Source organism: Rhea pennata, chromosome Z (genome assembly GCF_028389875.1).
Source record: "Rhea pennata isolate bPtePen1 chromosome Z, bPtePen1.pri, whole genome shotgun sequence".
Lineage (NCBI taxonomy): Eukaryota > Metazoa > Chordata > Aves > Rheiformes > Rheidae > Rhea > Rhea pennata.
This window is the reverse complement of record NC_084702.1, coordinates 40,514,794-40,540,221: the sequence shown is the minus strand read 5'-3', so window position 1 is coordinate 40,540,221 and position 25,428 is coordinate 40,514,794. Positions and strand designations below refer to the sequence as shown.

The 25,428-nt window shown below is 37.6% G+C and overlaps 1 long non-coding RNA gene across 3 annotated transcripts; it reads left to right on the top strand.

Annotated features, from left to right (window-relative positions):
- The first annotated feature begins 148 nt into the window (after nucleotides 1-148).
- On the top strand, nucleotides 149-24,623 carry LOC134153630 (uncharacterized). 3 transcript variants are annotated; one of them, XR_009961185.1, is made up of 4 exons: nucleotides 149-450; nucleotides 2,762-2,864; nucleotides 19,044-19,169; nucleotides 20,275-20,356. It is a non-coding gene; the product is annotated as an uncharacterized LOC134153630 (long non-coding RNA). The 3 variants fall into 3 exon arrangements; XR_009961184.1 differs by lacking the exons at nucleotides 19,044-19,169; nucleotides 20,275-20,356 and adding an exon at nucleotides 24,475-24,623; XR_009961186.1 differs by lacking the exons at nucleotides 19,044-19,169; nucleotides 20,275-20,356 and adding an exon at nucleotides 5,659-5,939.
- The last annotated feature ends 805 nt before the right edge of the window (nucleotides 24,624-25,428 follow it).

Below are 25,428 nucleotides of genomic sequence, written 5' to 3'. Positions count from 1 at the left end.
GCGCCGCGCGCCGCCCGCCCGGAAGCGCTTCCGGGTGAGCGCCCATGATTTTGTAGACGTGGTGTTCCGCGTGGAAGGGGCGGGGCCCCGCGGGCAGGGGGCGGGGTTGGCGCCCCGCCCCGCCCCGCCCCGCCCCTCGCGCGGGCGCTGCCTGGCAACGGGCGGCAGCGGCGCTGCGCGCGCGGCGGCCCGGCCCAGCCGCGGCTTAGGCCGCACGAAGCCTCCGGAGAATTTCCCTCCCCATCACACCCGTCCCGCACGGCACGGTCCGGTTCGCCCGTCGCGTCAAGGCTCCTGGCTCTGCGTCGACGCGGTTACCCGGGGGTTAAACTCTTTTCCCGGGACGCAGGAGGTTTGTTCTCCCATTCCCCTGAGGCGTGATTGAGAGTTGAAGTAGTGCAGGTGCAAGATGTCTTAAATACTCTGTCTCCCAGCTATCGGATACACAGGGTGAGCCTCAGAGTTTTTCCACTTTATATGTCATTAAACACTCTTTGCTCCAGAGAGAGAAAATGCAAGATCAGAATTAAATTCTCCTGACTAAAACACTCACACTGGCTACAGGAATATCAGCTTTAAGTCCAGTAAATATTCAATTATTTTTACAATGTAAAACAGCTTCAGAGGAAAACATCAAAGAAGATGCCCATCAGTATACTCATTTTTAGTTCCTGTGGTAAATCAAGCAGAGTAGGGAAATAGGAAAACTGGCTTCCAGTCTCCAAAGTGAGGGAATGAACCTGAAGCAGAGTGGAGCTTACCTCTTTTGTTTTACTCCTGAAAAAAAGGGGCTAATCTAGATTAAGTGCCTAATGGCACAAGAGGCATCACCACTGAGATACTACTCTGCTGTCCTCTAGCCTGAGCTTGCTGACTCCCTGCTTAGCTTGTGGAGGCTGTGAATTCCCTTCCTTCAACTGCGTGAGGAACCTCGCACCTCTTTGAGGGATGTGGATTTCGTGGGACAGTGGTACGTAATACTAAAGCGTTGAAGGCTTTGACAGATTTGCAGGTATGGATTAAAATGAGGTGGCAGATGCAGTTATTTTACCAAGTATCCACCCCACGTCTGAAGCAGACATGATCTGCATGCAGATTAGCCCCCTGATTTTTGCTGTTTTCATTTAGACACACTGTTTTTATTTCGGTTTACGTTACACAGAGGCAAGGTGAATGGGTGAGAATACTTGCAGCTTCAGCCATCTTACTTAAATTGATGGCTACATGTTTGCTAAAACCTATACGCCCATACTGACTGTTCCCAATCATCTTCTTCTCCTTCATATGGCCAGATAAATGTTCCAGGAAACCTGGCTCCCTGATTTTTCTGAGCAACTGAAGTGAGGCTGACCAGCCTGTGGTTTTCCAAATTGCCCTTCAGGCCATTTTCTTAAAGCCTTAGTAAATAGAGGCAAAATCAAGCTCATCTAAGAAATGATGCTTGGATGTTGATCGTCAAAGAACCCAACACCAAAGCAGGTGGGAAGGATGCATTATAAAATGAAAATAGTCCTGCAGAACAAGGAGCAGACAAGAAAAATACCTTGTGGAGCCAAAATAATTCTGCAGAGTAGGCAAAACCAGAACATGTCTTGATCCCAAATTTAAGTTGTCAAGAGCAGAAGAGATCATTTCCTTTCTTTTGGGGAGGTGACAAAGAAGCATAACTCATCAGCTATGCTTGAAAAAGGATGGGGAAGAAAGAAGACAACCCACTTTGGTTCCGGCTTCCCTTGCAATGAGCTCTCAAGCCTGATCACCCTGACCCTGGCGGCTAAGGTCCACCAAGCACCGTAGCCATCAGTGCTAAATACACAGCATCAGCTCCACTGTATTGTATGCTGACAGTTTATTTAGGATAGGGTTTTTTTAAGGAGTGATTGTTATGTATACGTGTGATAGTGAATGATAATGATTAAGAACGAACCATTAGCAGTGTGTATTGCTTATGAACATCAGTCCAGTAAAGAGTCATTTTAAAATTTGAGACTGCCTTGGTTTGTCAGTCTCCCAAATGCTCCCATCACTGCAATCTCAGAATCACTAGATGATAGATGTATTGCAAAACCAAGGATCTGACCTTTCTCCCTTTACGTATGCCTTTGTACTTGCTGATTTTATTAGCATTTTCCTTGGGTTAGCCAGTTAATCATTGATAAGACTTACAAGGAATAATAAAAATTAATCAGAAAGAACGCTGTCTTCTCCAGATTGCTGCTGCTACTGTTGCTGTTATCAAATTCTTCCTGATATCCATTGTTCTATATGTAACTATTCTGTTTGTGCAGTAATCAAATTTTACCTATCACTATCATGGTTCAACTTATTGTGCAAAGAGTATTATAATGTTAACTAGAAGATCAATAAATATCTCTTAGAGAGAGTCATATGAAGAATTGTTGTTTCCTACTGAACAGTCTGCCTAATTAGAGCGAGACGGAATTTCATGTGTTATTCAGCATAGTTTTTTCCTGACAGAATGTTTTTCTCTCTTTTTCTCTCTTATGACAGAATATTTGCAGGAGGAATTCTGAATTCCCACCTACATCAAGCATATGTGCATAGATATATATATTTTTTTTTACTTTATGTAGAAAGTTAGAACATAGTTCTCAAAGACTAGAAAAAAAAGATTCATTACGCTGTTAGATTAGTTTGGCATCAATTTTTAAATGTATAGTGCCACTTTCTGTCTGTGAATAATTCTGTCAAACAGCAAGCATATCTTGCACAGGCATTAATTAAAACATGCTTTCTCCAGGAATGCTAATGAACCATGATGGTACAAGCACTTCATTTGTTCATGAACACATGTGAGAGTTGGAGCAAAAAGACTGAAGAACTGTGAAGCAAAGGAGAATCAGGTGTGTGTATTTCTTCTTCTCTCCATAGTAGCTGAGGCAAATTTCAAATCTTTTCTCCTGAGGTAGTTAGCAGAGACAAGCTCTTGCCATTATTAGAGACTGTCGTTATGGATACAATTACAGGCAGCTAAAAATGAGGTCTTTTCACTGAAATAACATTTCCTTTTGTTTGAATAGCAAAACAGAAAAACTGTTTTCATCTTTACAGTCCTTCATCATGCAACTCTCCCTACTGAAGATTTTGATAGATGTTTTCATAAGATTCCTTAGCCAATATGAACATCATACCTTTCTAGAAATTTAATTGCATGTTACAGTTAAAAATCCACTTCACCATCACCACTTAACACTCACTTAAAGTACATTCCACATACATAAGTATGTTTTACTAAAAAGTACCGTATCTTGCTGTTCTGCACAAACTTAACCTGACATGGTACAGCTTCACCATTTTAAATACTTCAGCTTAAAAAATCTTTACTTTGGGCTTTGACCAATTTGACGTCAACATATAGCTGATATCCAACTAATTTCAATCCTTATTTATTTGCCATTACATTGGTCAATTTTTGTTAGATAAAAATGACTGAAATAAGCAGTTCAGGTGATAATACAAAGTCATCTTCATTTTCACTGTCCTTCATGCTTGAAGAACTGGCCCTGAACAACTTTGACACCTGTAAAACACTCAAAGGGCCATCAAGTATGTTTAGTATTCACACAATTTCAGCTCTGTGTGATTTCTGCTAAGTCATGCTGTGGAGGAAAAAATCACCAGACCTTAAACCACTTGCGTTTATCCTTTCTTTTAAGGTTCAGTGCATTTTTTAACCTCTGCTCTCATGCTTTCAAAACTGCAGCAAACATGAGTTTAGGTCTAAAAAGTCAGTGCATTACTGTCTATGGTCATAACAGTTAAATAAAAATACCACTAAATATCCAAGGGAAATGAAACCAAATTTAAATAAATATTTTTGATAAAAACAGATTTAGCTAAACACAAAATTAATAATTTACTGTATTTCCGTATGTACCGTCTCACAGAGGAAGAGGTACAGAGCTCTGGCAGTGCAAGGAATAGGCCATTAAAGAATCAGAAGCAAAGAGATTATTGGAAAAATTGTGATCTTTGTTACCTGCTCAAACATACCATGTGCACTGTTGCAGCATCACAAGTCTTTATTATTGACAACAAGAGCTTGTGGGTCTGTACTCATGAAAACATAGTATTTTGATTTGCAATATTTATATTTTAGAATATATTTGTAAGTAAAAAAATCAAATGGGTTAGATTTTTTTTTAATGGCATTTTTCCGTGTTCTTTTCTCTTTAAGACAAATAAGGGAAATACACATGGTTGGAAATGTTGCAAAACATTTTTACATTACATAAATACGCTTTCACCTTGCCACTACAAATGTTCGAATATGCCCGGAGCAGAGCTAAGTTGTGAACTCAGCAAGCTACCATCATGAGCTCAGTCTTGTGTTGTCTCCACTAACTAAATTGCAGGGTTCAATGCACTAATTTCTTTCCAAATTTGATAAATTTGCATGTTCACGTGTTCAGACCTATGCAAACGAGATGCCTTTTCTTTAGCTGCTTTCTATTGTTTCTTTAATACACAAGAGGGAGCTATTGTTCACAAAACTTTTCAGTGGTCATTTTTTGCTGAACGTACATCCTGTGCTTCAGCTTTCCTCAGTCTCAAATTGTCTCTTTTAATTGAGTGCTGAATGGATATTTCAAACTTAAAACACAGTGACAGTCTTGGTCATACAAAACATAGGCATAGATCTCCAAAATTACATCTGTAGTCATAGAGCTAATAAATCTACAGTGCCAGTGCCTAATGCCTGTGACTTACACATTGGTCAGGCTTCCAGTTACTAGTGAAATCCAGATGCCACTTCAGGTACCAGGACTCCCTATATGGCTTGTAGGAATCTCCAAGAGCAAGATTCACAAACACCAGCATCCTGAGCAGGGAGCAGCAAAAGTTATTCGATAAGAAATGTAGAAAAGAGTGCGCTAACATCCAGGACAAAAGTGGCTTGTTCTAGGTATTAAAAAAGTATTTGTATCTGAATCACATTCAGAACTCTCAGTCCTCTCCAGGGGACAGGTACCTTTTTCACAGTATGAAGTGCTAGGATGAGGTGGTAGGGACTGTTCCCATTGATTCAGTTTCTTCAGGATTGGAAGGCTTGAGGTGTGAGAAGGGCAGCCCCACTGTAGCTGAGTTTGGACTTTAATTGACTGTGTGAAGGGAAGAGACCAGTGTGGAGACTGAATAAACTTAGAGGAAAACAGAGAATGAAAGCGTGGCTGCACTGAATTAAATAGGAAGAGCAAAGGATGCACTAGCCAGATGTCATGTAAAGAATCTGTAGCTTAGGCATGCTTTCCACAATACCCTTCTCAATGGCTTGCATTTTGTTTTATTTTGTTCTGTTTTTTCCCCTAGACAGGGCCTAGTTTTGGTAATGCCATTATGCTGTCCTAATGGAAGAGAGATATGTTCTTTAATACATGCAGGTTTATCTGCTGAGATTTAAAGAAAGTACTTAGGACATGGTATAAAACTCTCAAAAAATAGCCTACTCATTTAAACTACATATAGTTAGTCTAATAAAAGATGTCATTCTCTCCAGAAAATTTGTTTTGATTAAATTATTTAAGCAGTATTGTGGCTACATAAGTAATAGACAGGTTTTAAAAGACCAATAACACCTTTGTACAAAAATAGATGTTGGTCTGTTACTTTCTGTTGTTTTGTGATTATTGTTTTTAGGGAGCGGTAACAAACAAAGCCTTCAACAAGACCAGCGCGCTAATAAATATGCTACCATTACATTTCCTGATGGAAGCATCACAGAATTTCATGTAAATGATAAAGATAACTGTGTGGTATACTATCTCACCCCCAAGTGTAGTCTGTTGATTCAAAAAACATCTGTCTTCATTTTAGGTAATAGAGAAGTGGGTATTGAATTTAAAAGAGATTCTAGGTAAGCATTAGTATCCTAAGTATTCTAAGCCAAAGGGGAGCTTTCGCATTTAATCTAACATACAGCAACAGAGTTTTTAGTGTACTGTGAAACAAAATAATCAGCTATGCTGTGAATCAGCTGGCTTTTTGTTTTATGACTTTTCTCATTTATTTTGTGTGTTTTGTTGCTTTTAAGATATTTGACTGGTACATTCAGGTATTCTTTAAGAATATACAAACTTCAGGAAAAGCAATAAATTATCAAAGTGCTTAAAAACAGAGGTCCAAGCCTCATGCATGTGGCAAATTATAGCAGATGAAATCTAGACAAAGATTAGCCATTAAATAGAGCTGAGAAAAATACATGTAGCAGTGTCAAGAGGAGAGAACAGAATGTGTAGCTTCAAGTGGAATAATAATGGGGAAAAACAAGATTAAGAGGAAAAGCAAGCAGCTTCAGTGGAATTGAAACTAAGAAAAGTCACCACCTAGGAGTTCATAGCTGTAAAATGCCTAGCCATTCTGCAGAATGGGATACAAATCCATGAAATTGCATTTTGGAACTTACGCCATACAGTTAGAGGAAGAAACACATGATCGCTTAGTAGCGCTCATTCTTCTGTTTTTAACTGCAAATGAAGTGAAAGGTCTCTAAAGTGTATTTTGTAGTAAAAGTCGCACTTAAACAGTATTCATATGATTCACCAAAGCATGCAACAAAAATATGTAACAAGTGAGGACTAGTTAAAAATACTCAGAACTTAGGTGCTAGGTGATGACAACTTTAAGTAATAGGTAAGAGGGATTATCTACTATTGTCACTAAGAAAATAGGAAAGGAATGCACTTCAATAGTTAACACGAAATACCTCTCAAACATATTAGAGTGATGTGAGCATGCCAGAAATCTTAATCCTAGTAAGTGTGTCAGTTTGTAGACATGTACAAAGACATAGTCTTCTGGAAGTGAAAAAGAGGGGAAGTGGAAAACCACCAAATTATTTGGACTCCTGCATGTCTACAAATTGATGGGCAACACGCTGATTAGTTAAGAGCATAGAACAATCTTGGATTTCCTATGGTTAAGTCATGGTTGTGACAGAAGATAAGCCATAGAATCACATGTCTTCCTATTTGAGAAAGAAGAGACAAGACAAAATAGGATGAAAATGATTTCTGCAGCATGTGTATATATGCACACCCTTTTTTTTTCACCCATTTGTGTAAAAAGAGAGTAAGGATGAGTAGGAAAGCAGTACAAGAAAACAGTGTCTCTGATTTGCTATAAAACTAGTACGCATCAAGAAATACGCATATATGTGCCCAGCCTAAGAATGATCTACAGTGCGTCTAAATCTAAAGCCTAATCTGACAGAAGTCTCAGAGACTATGCTAGACTGATAATGTAGATTCTCAACTGGGAACATGTTCTTTCAGAAAATAGTTCTCTTTACTACAAACTGGCTCACATAAGAAGTCTCTGAAAAAGAAGTAGACCACAGAAGCACAGAGCTTTCTCAGTGCTGACTGCTCAAGACTGGGCTGGGAGCCTGGTGTCAAAACTAAACAAAAGCCTGTCTGCTTCAGAAGAATTTATTTCTAGTAATCTCTGTTCAACAACAGAAAAGTTCTGACACATGAGGCACAGCAAGAGGAGTAAGAGAGCTCAAGAGGAAATTCAGTTCTGTACCTATTCCTGCCCTATGTCTCTATGTTGTCGTTGTTACAAGCTAGTGAGGACTTTGCTGTTTAGACTATAGGGGTGCATTTGCAAAAATGGTAGAAAGTATCATTATCACAGCCTGAAGGTCTGGATGCTGATATGGGTGGTTCTGGTGATGAAGAGATTAGGCAGCTTCTTTCACTTCCTGATATACAATATGCTCTTTACATCTGTGTTACATCTGTACATTTTTAATATTCTAGAGGTTGCAAAAAGTGATAGAACATGAGAAAAAACATACTCTTCTTTCTTCCTGGAACAGTGACCATGTGATTGGTTTGCATTTGTGTAGCAACTTTGGGCATGGACAAATGAAAAAAAATAAAATTGAGGCTATGAATAATACTTTTCATGAGAGCAAGTTTACAAATGGAAGAGAGAACCTTTACAAAATAATTAGATTTCTTTCCTGTCTATACATTGTTTTCTGTTTTAAAACCTATATATAACTTCTCTGGAGATTATCACTTACTGTTGGTTATTCTTAGCTTTCTGTGTGTGTCAAATAAAGGATTTTGTCTTCCCTATCTTTGTCTATTCAGAATGTTAGCCATAAATTGAGGAGAAGAGGAATCCAGCATGGCTGTCTTCAACAAGACTTTTCTATTTCATCAATGTTACACAGAGATGTAACTCTTCAGTTCTGACTAATCTGTCCAAGAACACAAAGGAATACAAGTAGAAAAAAATATATATTCAATTTTGCTCTCTAGAAATAACTAATCATTTCACTGTGAGTTCAGTTCTTCCAAGTCCAAAAGGATCACATGCTTGAATTTGGAGGTATCCAAAGTTTACCACAGATCAATATGTAATACTTCTAATGCAGCTGTCTGATTGTCTGTGCCTACAGGTTACCTATCTTGGGGCACCAAATTCTGTCCTCAATAATTTCTAAAGCAGAATTTTACAAACTTTTACAACTCAGGAAATTTCTTAGAGAGTAAAAAAAAGTGAACCAGTTAACTAGATAGAGTGTCACTGCTGGCAAAAATTATGTCACTGAACATGAGGTCTATCTGAGGTTAGGGAAGTCATGAAAATAAAGATGTTCTCTGTGTTTTTTCCATATGGGTATGTTTTTAAGTTGTGTATTTATGCAATTAGTTATTTACCCCACTGATTAAAATAGGAAACATATGCAGTTATATAATGGAACACATTGTATGTTGTGTAATTGCTAAGTAATTTACACCTCTGCAAAGGGAATGCAAAATGGAGCAGGTTTGTATTTGCTTTGCAAAGTGGAAATAGTAGCAAATGATTTCTCTTGGGAAATAGATGTAATCAGAAACTGAGTTTGGACAAAAGTGGGACCTACATTGCTTATTTGTTATAAAATTAAGCAGTTGTGAGCGGTGATGTTATATGCTGTTGTTCCTAAAGAATGTCTCTCTGAATTGATGCTAAACACACTATTATGTGTACTTTTAATGCTAAGATAATATCCCACCCCTACCCCCACAAAAACAAAGAGAGAGAAAGAACCAGTATCTTTCTGGACAACAGAAATCACTAGTGATTTCTAGAAAACAGCTAGAAAACAGGGTGTGTATTTGCTTTAATGAAAAAACGGAGAAGTTCACTTGTTCCTACAGTCATTCACTTAAGCAAACTTGTTAAATTTTTCCCCTTTGAAGAGATTCATTTCGAAGGAAGATATAGTTGAATATGTTAGGTTAACATTTACCTTCCCGAAATTCCCCAATAGCTTGGCTAGATCATTCAGCTACACTTCCAATGTGTCAAGTGTAGGGCCTCTGAGTTTTAGTTGTTCTCTTTCCTGAAATGATGCTCTTCTGTCCTTTTGACATGTATTTTGCACTTACTCTTTCATATGTAGCAAAGACATAAAAAGTTTTTTTTTCAGAACTTAAACTTTGTTTACTTCCTTTTTAAGTCTCATTCGGGTAAATCAACGGAGATGTTCAATTCAGGAAAAGCAATAGCACTGGAATGGAAGATGAAGGCTAATGTCTTACATTTTGAAAAACTCAGTGAAAAGGAAAAAATATTTTTTTGAGAAATTCAGAAAATAATTCAGAAGGCTGTGGGTGAAATTCAGACTGCAAAGAAAGTCAGTGGCAAAATGCCCATTGATATTCTTAGGCCATGTTTTCTCCCCAGTTAGGCAGCAGGTAACTGGGAAATAATGACTTCAGTCATTCACTGCAGTAACAGTACTTACAGCATTTCAGAGAGATTGGTGCACAGCACTGAAACTCAGGTTAGTTAAGAGCTTTAACTCAAACTTGGATTTTATCTCCTTGACAAACAAAGGGTCACCTGTACTATAGCTGTGCCTTTGCCAGTCAATTAAGGTCAAAGAAAACGTCTTTGGAGTGTTTTAGATTAGACTGCTAACTTTCTACGTATGGAAATACGTGAAATAATACATATATGAAATAAAAGAGGTTTTTTTTCCCTTTCTTCTCTCCTGATTTTAACAGAAAGCTGATTTATAAATGTGTATTGAGGCACTACAATCAGTCAAAGAACTACTAGTTTTATTTACTCTCTAATGCCATTCTCCTGATACCATTCCCTCCTCATGGAGATCTGTTCATATAATGGATTAAGTGTATCAGCCAAGTTAAATGCAATGGAATCAGCTTTATCTGATATGAGATTTATGTCATTCACTTTTCCTGAAGTAATCTGTAAGTGAAGAACACTAGGTTTCCTCTTTGTATTTTGTTTATACTTTTTGTTGCATATAGAGAAGCTTCAATTTTGTTTTGCTTCAGGAATTTAGATCCTCTTTATGTTGTGGATCCAGAGCATGAAGAACAAAAGAAACAGTGATGCCACAACTGAGAAGAGTAAAAATTAATTTATGAAGAGGGGAAAAAAAAGTCTTTGATAGGTTACTTAAAATTCTGGTTACAGTGGCTTTTTACTAATTGTTATTTATCTTCAATAACAAATTATCAGAATGAAAATAAAGCTTTTACAGGAGATTTATTAAGATTGCATCCTACCTAGGAACTCAAGAAGATATCCTTTTTTTCTCCCAGTAATTGTCGAACAAGCTCCCAAGTCTAAAGTTATATATCTTAGACTTTTCAGGGTAGAATAACAATCAGTCTTCTATATCCATCCAAAACCTCTCTAGCAATTATTTTTTCAGACCGCCTCTGCATATTATATGTCGTCAGACAGGCATCACCCTGCAGCACTTCCTGTGTACCTAACACATCCACACAAAAACAGCCTTCCAAATTGCTGGTGATTGCTGGTGCAGCAGTCATTTTTCCCTGTTAAAATTCTCCAATTTGTTTCCAGGCAAACACTGTGCTCTAGCACCCAAAGCATGCATTTATGCTGATCAAACATTTTATTATATACTTTAGTTTTATCAGGAGGGTGTGCATAATCAGGCGTATTGACTCAAATGCAGAAGCATAGATGGGTTTACTCAGTTAAAAGCTTTGATATGACAACATCTAGAGATTGTAGGTAGGGCTAAAGAAATCCACAGTGGTCATGGATTCTGGTTTACTTTTAGTCTCTAAAACAGTATACTAAGAGTAGGCTGAAATTTCTTCATTGGCTCTAGTGGAGATTTTAGTTCCTGAGAGGCAGAGGTATTTTTCTTCTTCTTAATGACTTTTCTTTTTGCCATGTTCATATGACCTTCCATTGCTACAGTGACACAAATATACTTCTAAGTAATCATTATACTACATGCAACTGTAAAATTTACAAACATCACTGACTATCTTAGTTCAAGACCAAACACTAGCTGCAGGTTGAAGGAGCTTCAGTGAGAAATATGCAAAAAAAGAAATCCTGCCCATATTCAAGGGTGCTAGGAGCTCCCCAGTAGATTAACACTGGCTTTCAGATTTCTTTCATTTCAGTAGATGGATAAATCCAAAAGAGGTAGTCATCAAAAAGTGTAGTTATATTTTTTGAACAGTCCTTTAGGATGTGCTTGCTATTTTAAGAATTGGAAATAGTCAGACTGTGTTCTGTCCAAAGAACTCCTGCAAAGATAATATGAAATTTTAATGACCATTAACTTGCAATCAGTGCAGTGATCAGTGCAGCTATAATCCTCAGAATTACTGATCAACCTTTTTCATCCAGTCAGCTCTTTGCTGGGAAGCAAAATGAGGAAAACAAGAGATGGTTGCATGGATGAGAACGAACAAACAACTTCTTATCATTGCAAAACTGAAGTGTGCAACCGCACAAGCAAAGTAGCTTTTTGTATTTTGGAGGTACCATTTACCACTTGCTATTTTCGTGTTAAATTCTCTTATTATTTCTATTTTTCTCCATTGTGTTACCTTGAAAAACAAAACAACTACTTCCCTACCGAATTTTTAAAAAGCCTATGTCACATTCCCAGGTGTTACAAGAAATTTGAGCATACAGATTGGTTTACTCAGGTGTTTTTGGCTAACAAAGGTCAAGAGGATTGGGTTATAAATATGTAAATCATTAATTGTAGTATGTGTTCCTTTTACTGTGTTGTTGAGATTTGCACGGGAGAACAGAGATTAAATGTTTCCTTAAAGGCTGCTGTTATTTTCTGGATACATTAGTTATCTTTGCCTTGGTGCAAGAAGGCATCTGCTCTGTTATATTGGTTGCTTCTGTCAGCCACTTGACCATTCACAAAGCAATAATGTTATGTTAAGTTTTTCATGATTGGAGTTCTTGGTTATCCCAGGGAACAGAGCCTTGGTTTAAAAGGGCATCAAATGTGGGAAAAGTGTCAACAAGAACAATAGAGCATAAACTAAGAGCATAGGAGGAAAGCATAACAAAAAGTTGAGACTGTGGAAAGATGGTAAGACAGGTTGTGGCAGGAAGCTTTCAGCTTTCTTAAAAATGTAACACTCAAAGAAAACCAAATAATGTTTTGACAGGTGCTTCAATACACATATGTATGTTTAGAATGGCAAGGAACTTTAACTGGATTTGGGAGAGAGCGAAAGTGTAGAGACTTGAGTATTCAGAAGATTTTATAAATCTCATTCTGTTTCTCTTTTCAACTTACAAGCAACTCTTTGTATCTTACAGAGACTGTGGACAATCTAACTTGCAAGGTTCAAGTTAGGGCCCAGACCAGATCCTCCTATTTCTTAAAGGTGGTATTTGGAAGTGTTAAACTGTATTTCCTCCTCCCTTTACATAAAAATTATTGACAAGAAAGGAAAGACATTATCAGCTTTGATTTTTAGGAATTTTAGTGAAAGATCCTTCTAACTTGAAACACTGAACTTTCTTGTTAATAGGCAGGATTTTTTAAAAATCTTCTCCTCCCTCAGAATATCAAAACTACTTGCAGTATTTGGAAACAATGGTATTTATTTAGAAAATTTTTATTTAGAAAAAGTAAAACATTAAGGATCTTTGGTGTTTGCATAACAGATACACTGTGCCGTGATGCTTAACCTGATGCTTTGACTTCAGCAATTTTAGGTTCAAGGAGTGCTTTTCCAATTCAGTGAGATAATTCTCTCTGTGCTTGCAGGAGGGAGGTGACGTAAAGTCTGATGAAAATATTATATACGTGTATTTGATGTATCATAGAAAATCAGAAGTCCTCTCTCTACTTGTTTTTAAAAGTAAAAGTAGGAGAAAAAAAAACCTTTGAAATTCTGATAATTGTGGTATTTACTCAGATATCTTTCATCTGCCCACTGTTAAAGGCTTCCCTTCACTCAGAACAGTGTGTGGAAGAAGAATAAGGTTGTAGTTGACAGCATCACTGCCGCAGACCTTTTCTGTAGAAAGGCCTGTCAGATAGAGGGAGTGAGCTAGGAGGAGCAGCTGCCCAGAATCTGCATGGTTAGCAAAGGCAAAACCTGCTAACCTTAAGTCATCTGCACACAAAAGGATTCCACTGACTTTTTCTTCCTCTGTTTATTCTGTTATGTATCTGTGCTGATTTCTGCACTTGTAGTACCAGCTTTTGTTGCCATCTGCCTTTGTATTTCCCTATAGTCAGCACAACCTACGTACTTGCTGCTCTGATTATTCCAACATTACTTAAAAAATGCCAAACACGACTGCTACTTCAAAACAGGGATGCTGCAGGAAGATCTTGTGGCAACTTTTATAGCCATTACTGAGAGCAGTAGTGTATCTACAGGCCTTCAATATAAATGCCTATTTTTCCCACACTGACTCGGAGAAGGAGGCAGAGCAGATGGGACATTCATTTCTCCACGCTGGCAAACCCTATATACCCTGTTTTGTACTACTCGTACTATTTTGTTCCCCTGCTTGTCTTGAATGAGATTAACAAATGCAGTTATTTCTTTAAGCTCCGGTGAACTTTACTAAGATACTCAGAAACTGCGTCAGAAGTTTTAAATAGTCTCTCTCATGGGTCTTACTCTGTGGCGCTGTAATTTCTTGTCTTAATAGAGGCACTGACAGCATGCCTAGTGACAGTTCTAGTTCTGTATCACCATCAGTGTGTGTGACATATTAACTTTCAAGCTGCCTGAAGGTTTTATTTGCTCTCACAGATCTCTTTAAATATTGACTTCTTCAAATATTAAACATTCTGGACAAACACATCAGAATCGGTGATGCAGAGATTGCAAAACAAATTACTGTTTAAACCATGGAATGTGCAACATGACAATTCAGACTGGCTGTCAGGGCCACCTCTAACTGCACTCCGGAAAGTGCTCTTGCCAGCTGTGATACTGGTGTAAGAGTAGTTTCAGACCAGACTTATTTCAGGACGTATTATCATCAAATAAGCATACTGATGACTCTAAATCCCTTATTGTCCTCTAATTTGTGGAGTTACTCCTTTCTGAAAAATAAAGTGTCCTTGGTCACCAAAAATATAAATGCTCAAAGCATTTAAAAGTTCAGTAATAAGGCTCATGTCTTCTTAATTTCCCCAGGTAAGAACTTCCTGGCCAAATCTTGAGCTGTTAAAATCACATTTGCATTTGTGTCATATTGCCTTGAGACCTTGTTCGAGTTTGCTTTCAAGTTCTTTGAGGCAAACACCTTGCATGAAGAAGGGAGTGCAAATCGTAAGCCATCTCCACCTCTTAAGTTTTCCTGCCAGATCTGTCTCCTTCTCACTACACTTAAAAAATAAGAAACAGCTGTTCTCTGGCAAGCCTCAGAGGAGTGTAAACCCTGCTGTAGGTATATGCTATACACCGGATGCTTTTTACTTCAGCTCAGAAATAATCCTTTTGCAAGCAAGCTTAGCTCTAATCAGGTAAGACTTTTAACAAGGGAAGAACTCACAAGACCGCATGGAAATTGTGGACTTATTGCAAGATGTACAACTGATGACCTGTGTTGTCAAGGACAGAGCAGCAAACCGCGTGTCTATGTTACATTTTAGATGAGATTAGGAGGGCAATTTTGAAGCAAATCTCCTGATCATTCCCACATACCATGCTACGTTTCACACTGCAGAGGAGTCTTGAAGCATACAAACTGATTTACCTGCAGATAACACCAAACCAGAAGATGTGTCCCTGGAATGCCCTGAAGGTGCTCTGACTGCTAATGGATTTCTAGTTCACAGATCAGTCCAGAATTGGTCTGAAATAAAACACATTGAAATGAATATATTGTGAAATATCTGAAGCTCAGCACCAATTATTTTGCTCTATAGATACACACTTACTGGACTGCCCTACTTGCCAATATGTATGTAGCCCAAATGATCTTCTTGGCTGGTTTGAGCTAAAACTTTGCTCCTGATATTCAGTTACCATCCATTAGATTTTCAGTGGGAAACCACCTTTGAGAGGTGTTGACCAACCCATAAAGAAACAAGCTTTTTTTAAAAAAAGAACAGAAATGATCTCTGATTTAGAACAGAAATATCTCATCTCTCTAATTTTTTTTTTCCTTCTGCTATTGCAAAGCATGTGAGGGAAGCACTGAGAGCCAGGGCTTCCAGCTACAGGCAGGATTGAGGCTGTAATGATATAAGACACTATTTTTTTTATTTACTTCGATGGACAAATAACTGCACATCCTAGATGACTGTCTGGACAAATAGTATTTTACCATAGGCACTGACCACAAATTCAGAACTTCAGGATACATTTTAATGACTACACCAAGGGTATTGCACCAGGGCAAATAACAAGATCCACCCAGCTATTTTCTGCTCTTCATTTCAAGCCTCAAGTTTTACTATATTGAGGACTGCTTGAAAGATCCCTGGTACTAAAGGCAAGAGCAACAGGAAACAGTTTTATCCCTCACATGCCCACAGAACTTGAGTCCAAAGCCTTTGCTTTAGGCTCCTCTTTGGGCCCTGAATGTCTCTGAACATATCCCTTCATCTATCCACATGCATGTATTCTCAGCACATGCAATAATTAGAAATTACTTCTGCCTCAAATGTTTACATGCATTTTCTCCTGTTTGAGCAATCTTATATTTAGTAGGCTTTTACATCTGCTTTAAATTAAGAACATACCCATGTTCTTATGCTTATACCTCCTAATTTTAAGAAGTTTTTTCCCAGCCTGTATTCTGACTAGCAGTGTTCCCCTCAGCAGAAGCTTCAGGCTAGTTGTCTCCACCTTAAGATTCATATTTGTAGCTTAAATTTTCAAATCATATTTTTAAATTAAAATTGGCATGCTAAAAAAAAACTTGACTACCTGGGAGAATCTCTTTCTGTTGAGATAGAGATCTCTCCTTGGCATCTGAGGCTACGTAGATGTGTTCTCTTAGCATCCTTTTTCAAATATTTTGAGGTTCTGTGTGCAAAAATCTTATATATTGGCAGATATCTTTTTCTTTCTTCCAGAAGAAGTATCACTGATGCTTGCCCAGAGAGCATCCTTTCTCCTGCATTTGTAGTGCTACCAGGTCTTGGCATTTTAGAGACTGTATTTCTTTTCCTAGTGACCAAAGAATTGCAGCCCTTCATGCCAAGTGCACCTGAAAGTAGACAACATGACTGCTACAAAGAGAATGTTGCTGATGTGTGTAAGCTGGAATTTTACTGGAGCTAGTTGAATTTTAAAATTTAAGTGGAAGGTTACAGTCAGCTAAAATGACCTTAGAGGACCTACAGGTAAAAGACACGGTGGTTAATTCAGCTGTAATTCTAAGCAGAATGGCATAGTAGCTGGTTAATTGTCTGAAGGGGAACAGTTAATCTGACTTTAAGTAACTGTTGAAAATTACTTCTGCGGGGAAAAAAAAAAAAGAAAAAGAAAAAAAAAAGAAATTCTAGAATAAACCTTCCAAATAGGATTAACTGGTGTGAGAAAAGATGCCAGATGATTTAACAAAAAAATAAAAAAGAGCAACTGTTGCATACAGATACGAAGTAGTTTATCCTATAAAACCCACTAAGTTTCCCACATCACAGGGCCTAGAACACAAGGTCATAAGTTTAATTTTTATGATGGCTCCCAGCCATCTCTGAGTAACCTGACAACAGTTGTGTTGCTCATGAGTGTGCTAGACATTAGATGAGGTGCTAGAAATTCTCTACCATCTCTGATGGAACTGAAAAATCCAAGACAAATTACAATAAAAGCAGCACAAAAATTGGCAGCTTTTGTCATACCCATTCATCGAAACAAATTTGAATATTCAAGTTTGCAAGTGTAATTGTGTAACTCAGAATGACTGCTCCACTTCTCTGCACTCTTTAGTTAGTTGCCATCTGCAATGCTTTCAGAAATACATGTCATGGTGACAATTCTATACATATGATTATCTTCTTACACATATACAAGTATTTTCTCTGAGTGCGTGAAGCTCTTTTGTTTTATACTGCCTTAAACAGTATCTAAATCCAGATGTGTAAAAAGTCCCTTCTCTTTCTTTCCCTCTGTCACTGCTACCTGAATTTCACATTTAGTAATACCTTACTGGAGGACTAACGGTCTCATTAGTTTCAGTGGCTCATGGAGAAAAAGCAGAATGTCTCAAACTGGCGTGATATGGCCAAGAGTTCAGTAATTCATGTGTCTCTCTTTAAACTTGTGAATTGTTCTAAATATCTGTGTATTTAAAGTCAGGTATATTCTTACCTGACTTAATGGAATTGTGGCATTATACAGAAAAAGATTTTATCTAAGCCTGACTTACTTGCTCCTTTCTGCTGGTGTTGCCAAACAGTAAAGCCATGTCTGTGACACCAGCGCAATCAGCAATAAAAAAACAAAAAAAGAAAGAAAAAGAAAAAAAAGGAAAAAAAAGAAAGAAAAAGAAAAAAAAAAGAAAAGAAAAAGAAAGAAAGAAAGAAAGAAAAAAGACATAAAATCCAATATTGATTCTTCCAGATAAGGGAATAGCTCACTTGGAGATTTATTCAGCAGAGTTTGTAATATGTCAGATCTGAGTGAAGATCTGTAAACTGCTCAGTGTCTTGCTAATGTCTTTAATGAGGAAACCTACTCAAGGCAAATACAATGACCTCTGCAAAATGCTTCATGAATGTGAATAAAAATGCAGCCAATCAATTTGCACAACTAAGGAACACTTCTCGAAATGCACATAGCTGCTGTTGGGCTTCCCTGACAGTCAGATCTCAGAACACAAGCTTTCATCCAAGTGGCAAAGAACATTCAATATTGAAGAGTTTATATGGCTAGCTTTCTAACTGGGAAAGGTTGTTCAAGCTTTTCAGTTTTGTTTTTCCACACACTGTCAGAAGATTTTTTGTTGTAGCTTGTGTGCTTTCAAAAGCACAACAGAAATTTTCACAAAGGCTCTATTCATGTTCGTATTTAACTATTGATTGACACCATTTCTGCATGCTGAAAGCGAAAGCTAGCTGAGCTGTAGCCTTGGCTGGAAGGAGCTGATAGTGAAACTGAGCACCTCGTCCTCGTTCCCAAATATGTGTTCCTCTCAGCAAATCTAAAGGGCTATTTACTGAAAGAGTAACACATTTCAGAAAGCTGGGCAATAAAAAAATATTTCTTTGTTAGATCTTTCCTTGCATGTTTTGCTAGAGGGCCCAACCCTAACCTCTGAACTCTGGGTAGGTATTTCTACTATTCTCATCAGTATGCTATCTTACAATGAGCTGTGAGATTATTCCATTTCCTCCCATATCAATTCAATGAAAGAAAGAGAAACCTACAATGCTAGCAATTTTTCTCCTTAAATATCTAGGGTAGAAGGAAAGCAAAGCTGAAGAAACAGAGCTTGTGAATGATGAGAAACTGAAAAACTTCACCTTTTGGGGGCTTGAGTTAAAAATTGAAAAAAAATAGACATAAATTTTTGGTTTCACATATTTTAACAAAAAGCTATTTCAATATATTTAAGCAACATTTACACACAGAATTCTACTAAAAGAAGCAAAACTTCTATAAAACAGCTGCCATTTTTGCCTTTTTCTAATATTTTGAGCTTTCATTTTTAAATATCCTATTTTTAAAACACCCAACTGAGTAGCAAGACAAGCATGTAGAATTTTGTCTTTCAGATACATGGAAACAGTTTGGCATTTGCCATTATTTGCCTTTTCATTTCAGAGGTGGACTTTTTAAATAATTGTACAATGAATGAGGCAAAATCAGTCCTATCATTCTACAATAAGACAAAATACAAGGAAGGAGCCTGCGTTAGCTTCTGACTTGTTTCTCTGGCAACCAACCACGGTAAATATTGAAATAATTTAATGTTTCAGAATATTTTAATGTGCCAAACAAATGTGAAATAACTCGATCAATAGAAACAGCGGTATAGAATTTTTAAAAGAAGGGGAAAAAACATTACACAGAGAATGGCAAGCTAATCATAAGTCTGTATTCCTTGTGCAGCATTTTGACAGACTGCTAGTTGTTCTATTATACCTGGAGGAAATTTCAGACCTCTGAAAGTTGTGCCTTGAAATTCCTTGGTACAGAAGAGATTCTCTTGCTCTTCACATTCTTTTAACTTTATTAAAAAGCAGAAAACTGAAGGTCAGGTAGAGGTGCAGTATGTCAGCTTTTCACATAGTCTGTCCTACTAGAGGAGATACATAGAGGAGATGTCTTCTGCCATTGCAGTAATAAAGCTGCTTGTGCCCTCTTCCTCTTAGCACTCAGAAGAGCTAAGGATATCTTTGTAACCTTGCCATCAGTTTCATTTGAAATTGTTATTTAGTATGGTTCTATTGACCTTTTATCATGACCTTAAAGACCACATTTCTCCAATTACTGATATAGCAGTAGCATAGATATATAGCATAGATATTAAGATAGCATAGATATAGCATAGATATTAAGCACAGATATAGCATTAAGGCTGCAGAAGGAGAACCAACTGACCTGTGGGTTTAAGTTATACATGTCACTTCTACTATAGTGCACAACTTTAGAGAACCAATCAATCTTTGTGCTTAAGTGCTGATGATAGCATAGATTTTTACTCTTGCAAAAATCTATGAATAACATTTGTGGATATCTTTTTTGACCCATGTTATGGAAGACATAGATGAACTGTGTGTATGCATAAACCATCAGCTGATCCGTGTTGATTTGTTATGCTGTATATTTATACCTTGCCATACACTATATTGAATGTTACTGCAAAGAGAATAATGAAGTAGAAGGATACTCTGGTTGCTAGGACAGGAGAACTGGGTTCAGTTCCTCAAAATAACACAACCTGTGGTAGTATTGAGCAAATCATTCTTGTTTGTTTGCCTAAGATTTTTTTGTTTCAAAAAGTGTGTAACAATATCTCCTTTCCTCAATACTACTCCTGTTTTATCTCCAGACACTGTGAGCTCCTGGTGGAGGAACTTCTTGCTTTGTCTTTATCCAGAATCAGAATGAGAAAACTATCTATCTTATCTCCAACTTTTTTATGCATTGTATTGGAATGACAATAAAATAAATGCTGAAAATATTTGGACAGTTCTGTTGAGACTTTTCAGACTAACATGTTTGAAGCTATCACTTTTCTTCGTTGTGCAAGAAGGTAGCTCTAAATATGTTATTGCTAAGTCAGTTGAGCAGTTCCTGTATACACATAACTATATAACCATCTAAACTAAACTAGGCTAAACCATCATTTTTTTACAAAGAGCCTGGCTAGGGAGAGTTTCCAACAAGAACTGATGTAATACTTAAGCTTGTGAAAGAGACAGGCAAGGTCACCTATGTGTGTCCAGCCCATCCATGTCCTATGTGTGTCTTTGCTGCCAAAGCATATCTTTGTGTCAACAGGGTGATTTGACCTGTCCTCATCCTTGATGTAAAAGTACTGGCAAGTTGGAAGAACTACAGCTGGCAAAGTTGGAAGTTAGCTTTGTGACTTTTGTCTGGGGTCAGATGACTGGGCTGAACAGAAACCCAGCTTTAGACAAGCTGGTCTTTCAGACCCTTTTCAGAAAGAAAAAGAAAAAAAGAGAAAGAAAGAAAAAGAAAAAAGGAGAGAGTGGAAAAGAGAGAAAAAAAGCTATGTAAATTTAAAGTGGAAAACGTTTTTGACATACACTCTTCATCTAGGCAATGTGAAGGAAAAAAAATGCATTCTGACCGGAGGTCAAATGCTGAGCTTTGCCTATATATGTTTGGTTCTCATTGTAATCAGCAGGAACTACATGGCCACATATCCAAAGTCAAAATTGAACTCTGATGTGAGCTCAGATCAACATATGCACGTGATTTCACCAGTTCCACATGACTGTAACAAAATAGAATTTAAGCCATCGTTAAGCCACAGTTTCATACACTTCGTGTTTAAGTAAAGATACAGGACTTTATTTCAAAGGCAGCCCAAGGAAACACAAATTGGTGTAAATTGAAGGAACATCTTCCTGTCTCCTCTAATGTGAAGAATCCAGCTGTTTATCGGTGTATAGCTTCATTATGCTGAGTGCAATGCAGTAAGTCTGAAGGAACAAGACACATGTTAAGAGCCCAGACATTAAGGCTGCAGAAGGAGAACCAACTGACCCATGGGTGTAAGTTATACATGTCACTTTTACTGTAGTGCACAACTGTAGAGTACCAGTCAATCTTTATGCTTAAGTGCTGATGAGAATGGGAGACTTCCAGATCCAAGAAGGAAAAAAGTGTTCAAATGGTACTCCAGTCCTTCTGCCAGTGAAACAAGGAGTATTTTCCCTTTTGAGACTTCTACTGCTTTAAATCAGCTTTGTGTCAGATCTGTTGTTTCCATACTTTAGTGTATATGCACATTATTAAACTTATGAAATGGTAGGTCCCAGGCAGCAGATGGGATGTATTTTTGCCTGACCAGAGACTTCATGCTTCTGTCTGATATTTTGGAGTAACTGTAGGCTATTTCAGTGTAAAACAATATTTCCTGTTTGCACACAACTGCATTCTGCTTCTTCTGTTACTGTCATAGTAACTATCAGATTGTAGTGTATCATCTCCTCGCAGAACATTACAGTTTTCATTCTGTTGGCTGTGCTGACTGCTCATCAGGAAGAGGACTATATGAAATACAGGTTTCTATAATATGAGATAACCCCCCAAACTGTCTATTCTTAGCAGTGCAAAGGGTTTGAAGTACACAGCAGACTAAGTCCTAACTCCCTTCAAGTAGAAGCCATGTAAAACACCTGCTGTAGCTCTTGTCACACTTCTGTGCATCATGTAAAAGTGGTAAGGCAGGAATTACTATTTTAATTTAGTTCTTGAACTGATCATTCATATGTCTTTGTTTATAAAAAGGCATAGAAGATTGGTTGAATGTAACAATCTGTCATAAACCCATCTGTCATAAACTTTGTTCATTGTAATTATTTCTGATGACAAATCCATTTGCCGAGGAGTCTTCCTCATCTCTTTGTGATGCATTGTTCAATGTACAAACTTAGAGCATGAAGAATGACCAAAAAAATCACAACTTGCCTTTCTATAAATATTTAGCTTAGCTAACACTATAGGTATCAAGCTAATTTTCTAAAAAGTACAACTTGAGCCCAGTCAAGGAAAGTTTGTTTAAAAATATTAAGTATTTTTGAAGTGTTTGCATATCATGAAATAGTCTTTACAAGTATCTGTCCTCCTAAGTGAAAGTAAGAATTTGTGTTATGGTATGACGCAACATGTGCTCTATTTTTAACTGTGTTATGATTTAAAATATTTTTCTACTAAAGGAAAAGAACTCAGATCTCAAACAGGCTAGGCTTAGAGTAATAGCTAGATGTAATAAAAATATCTTCCAACTACTGCTGTGCAATGTAAGAGCAGAACCTTTCTTGGTGACCACATAGAGTTTATCTTATGTTTAACCTTGAGCTGTTTTGGTAATGTAGGGCACAGTCCCATGCCCCTCTATCATGGGGCCCATGACCATCATGGTCACACTGCTGTGATGATACATTAACAACATGGCAGAGCGCTGAAGATACCCACCGGAGCTCCCCCAGAAGGTACTAGGAATCTTATTTGAAAAGACAGCAGATCTGGCTCTTGAATGCTCTGTTTTTGCTTTCATTAGCCATATATGACCTGTGACAGTTTAGTCTTTAGTATTAAATTTTGCAGGTTATGGTGACTCTTTGTTCCATGGGACAATTTCTTTCTCATTTCAGTCTCCTTCTCCTTTAGTGTCTCAGTTATAACTGCACCATCTTATCTATCTGCCTTAAGGCAGGAAGCCGTAGTCCTAGCAAACTAAAGGTACCTATTTCCTTAGGAATCTGTTATGTGCAGAGTCCCATAAACCTTAATATAATCACCACTTGCAAGAAGAAGGGAGAAAGGCAAGACAGAGATTCTGTTGATTTGGTGTTCTCTTTTACTGGGTTCAAGCTCTGAAATAAGATATAGTTAGAAAATGTTCCAAAAGAATATTTTACAATGAAAAAGTGAAAAAAAATACAAAAAAATCTGTACTTCTTCCACACTAGAAGTATTGCTCTGCCTATCTGTTTAAACAGCCCTCTCCACTTTGTCAGAGCTTCTCCATATAATCAAGTTCCCCTCTCCTGGCTGTAGCCAGTGATGCATACAAAATAACATGGAGGGAGGGAAGAAACTAAGGTATAAAGCCAGGCAGGAAAAGGGAAAGAAAAGAAGACGGAAAAAAGAAAAAGGAGAAAATAAAAAGAGATTGTGAGTTAAGACTACATTCCCACAGATCAAAGATAGTGAAAAATACAAACTTCATCAAGACTGCTCTTCAAAATGCCTGGCTTATTTGGACTACATTTACAACAATGAGACATTACTCGTCAGCTTTCTGTAAAAAACAGACCATCCTAACTAAAGAAAAACATCATCTGCACAAAAACAGCATGTAAAATATAGCTGCAGAGCAAGCAATATTTTTCAGTGAGTAGTGATGCAACTTAGTGGAGTAAGGAAAAAAAAAATTTTTTTAATGTCTAATTGCAACTGTAGGGAAAAAGTGTGTCTGTGTTGAAAAAGATAACTTCCTGAGTTGAAATCTAACCAGGAATGAGGATTGAAATAGTGGAAAACAGCAAACAAATTCCTGTGAGATGAACTAATGTAGTGCCCTGCAAAGAAACATAATCGGAAAGTAAAGAAAACAAGGAGCGTGGAGACAGAACATGACAAAAAATCATCACCGAGTCTAAGATCCCAACTAGCGCAGGCACTTCCTGTGCTAGGTCATTGGCACTTCTTGGAAGAACAGTCTGTCTCCTGTTCGGCACAGGAGAGTTCACCAGAATTTATACATGAGAGCTAAAGGAAGATGTTTTTTTCATTCCTGCCTCTTTGAAGGGAACCTCACAGGTGTAAAGGAGATTACTACTGCCCTTTCCAACCCTACAGCAGCAAAAACTTACATCATTAGGCTAGAGGGAGATCAACACCGTTGAGTCCAGTTCTACTCCTGTGGGAGTTGATGGCAAAACTCAGAGTTATTACAAAAGCACTTGGCTAAAGAGCTTTTCTGAGCTTAGTTTTTCTCTTATTTTGTGAGTTTCCCATTAATCAGGTTTTGTTGCTTGTTTTTCTTTTGCAGATATTAAAAGAGTTCTAACTCCAGCAGGAACCTTGCTGTTAGCCAGTGGGTTATCATCTTAGTCATAAATTTCTTCTGAGATCATATGTTCTCATTGTCTCCATGCAGCAAAAGGGTGCATATGCTTGAAATTGTCCATCTTTTCTAATTGTACCGGTTGGTCTGATAAAGATTGCTGAAAGAGATAATGTTGTATTTTGTATAAGTCTCTGGCACATTGTTTTCTTACTAATTTATGAATGGGGGAAAAAAGCTTACAGTTAGGAGGCCTGCTCTATAGCAAAGACTCCCACTGTGATCTAGTAGAAGTCAGTTACCTTCACTGCACCTCAGTTTTCTCACATGAAAACCTGAGAGTCATCCAAAAAGGTGATGCCAAAGCAGAAGCGCATGGAACTACTGATAAATCTGAAAGAGCCAGTGGTAACCTGAGAAGTTTAGGGCAGCTGACCTGTGAGGTCCTGCATGAGCACATAGGATGGTAGCATAGAATCTGTGTTTAGAAGAAATACAAACAAAGCTGACTAACAGACCTGAGCTGCAGTGTCCCAAAAATGTGTCAGTGCTCAGTGCAGACCTTTACATAGCAGCCCAGTGAGTGTGCTGCAGTAGACCTCTATCAATGCCAAACTAGCAAAAAAGAACAATTCCAGATATACCCATGATTCATTCAAATGAGATGGCTTTAAGAAATACTGACTCCTCTAATCCATAATGTCCCCACCCTTGTAGACAAGGCCATGTACTTTGGCCCTAAATAGGAGCTTTATGTACTTACTAATCAAAAATAAATCTCTTCTCAGCACTATTGATGTTTGGTATAAGCTATTTGCATCACAATAACAAGAAGAGCAATAACATTGAGAAATCAGTAATGCTTTTAACTGTTAAGTCATTGCCCTTTCACCAATCAATAATTCCAGATCTCATCTAAAAGAATATTTTCCTCAGTCC